This window comes from Morone saxatilis, unplaced genomic scaffold (assembly GCF_004916995.1).
Source record: "Morone saxatilis isolate NCDOM2014 unplaced genomic scaffold, NCSU_SB_2.0 Contig12, whole genome shotgun sequence".
Taxonomy (NCBI): domain Eukaryota; kingdom Metazoa; phylum Chordata; class Actinopteri; family Moronidae; genus Morone; species Morone saxatilis.
In genome coordinates this window covers 1922250-1923671 of record NW_023339674.1, presented here as the reverse complement: position 1 = coordinate 1923671, position 1422 = coordinate 1922250, and the positions used below count along the sequence as shown (strand labels likewise).

The 1422-nt window shown below is 41.8% G+C and overlaps 1 protein-coding gene across 1 annotated transcript in view; it reads left to right on the top strand.

Moving 5' to 3' along the window:
* Positions 1-1422, top strand: part of zc3h3 (zinc finger CCCH-type containing 3) — a 55706-nt gene that overhangs the window by 3553 nt on the left and 50731 nt on the right. The window lies entirely within an intron of this gene.

The following is a 1422-nucleotide window of genomic DNA, read 5'->3' as shown; positions in this document are numbered from 1 at the left end:
CTGCTGTACGCACACACTGCTGTATGTACGGACACATGCAAACGCAGATGGGGTACCATCAACAAACAGCCGTGCTCTGTAAAAATTTGACGAACGCAGGAAGCAAGTATCAGCTTCTTTATCAAGTGTATCAGCCCGTGATTAATGAACTGATTTATTTATACATTTGTTTCAACCACACAACAGTAAAAGCACCTTCTGACTAATCTGTTTCTAGTAGAATTGTAATTGACAATAAACTTATTTTAATTTGGTTTTGTCTATTTTATTAGTAATTAATGTGTTCATCCATCACTAATAAAATAGACAGACACATTACTATTTTATTTTGTTTTTCTCCTGCTCGTGTGGTATCTCCAATCTCTCTTAATGCCTGTTTGCTTACCACTGTTTTAAGATACCATTAGAAAGTTGCACTAAATGTCGATTTGCCTGCTTTAAAACCGACCGTTTCATTTGCTGATTGCAGCTTCTCTAGTGATGTGTTATACTAAAGTCAGGAGCAACACACACCGGTTTTCAGTGCAAAGGTTTTTATACACTGGTCACGTGACAAACAAACGACAAGGGAACACGGAGCAGGACAGGGACAGGCGGAAAGAATGCTGCAGCTTGCAGAGGTCCCGGGGGTCTCGGGGGTCACACTGCTGCACCGGACGGCCCGCGGATAGAGAGTTCATGTCATCATATACAGTCTGTTAAGACGTCAAACTCACAAACAAACTAATTAAAGCAGTGGTAGACCAGCAACTAACTGTTCTGTGAGGTAAAAGGAAGATGAAGGCAGTGAAGAGAGCATCGATGGATATAACGACTTCCTCATCGGTAAATCTAACCCACTGTTAGTGGGTGAAAACCTCATATCTCCATGTTATTGTCCAGGAAGTTTTTTTTGCATAAAGACGTTATGTTTTTCGTATGAAATATAACTGCAAGCGAGTTTGTCTTTGGGCTGCGCTCCAGAGCCCAGCCTGTCCTTTTATGTCTTCATGTCTTGTTTATTTGCATCACTCTCTGGTTCACACTTGCTCCAGTTTCTACCACTTTTCCTTCTCACTGCAGCCACTTGTCCTGCTGTCTCCTCTCACTGACTCACCTCCCTCCCCTCCCACATGTGTGTGTACACATACATACACACACTCAGAGACATCTTATAGAGGACATTAACTCTCTGTTTGTTTGGTTATCACAGCACACAGCTGGTGTTGCTATGTGCGCACTAGAAGCGTCACTCTATATCTGATGTATGTGTGTGCTGATCTTTTTCCGAACTTTTTATTGACCAAATGATTTTAATAGTTTGTTAATGAGTGTGTGTGTGCATTGGTGTGTATGATTCTCCCATCAGCTGCTTTCTACATACCGTTCTCTGAATGCCATTCTCTCATAGTATCATCAGATGGACAACACACACACACACAC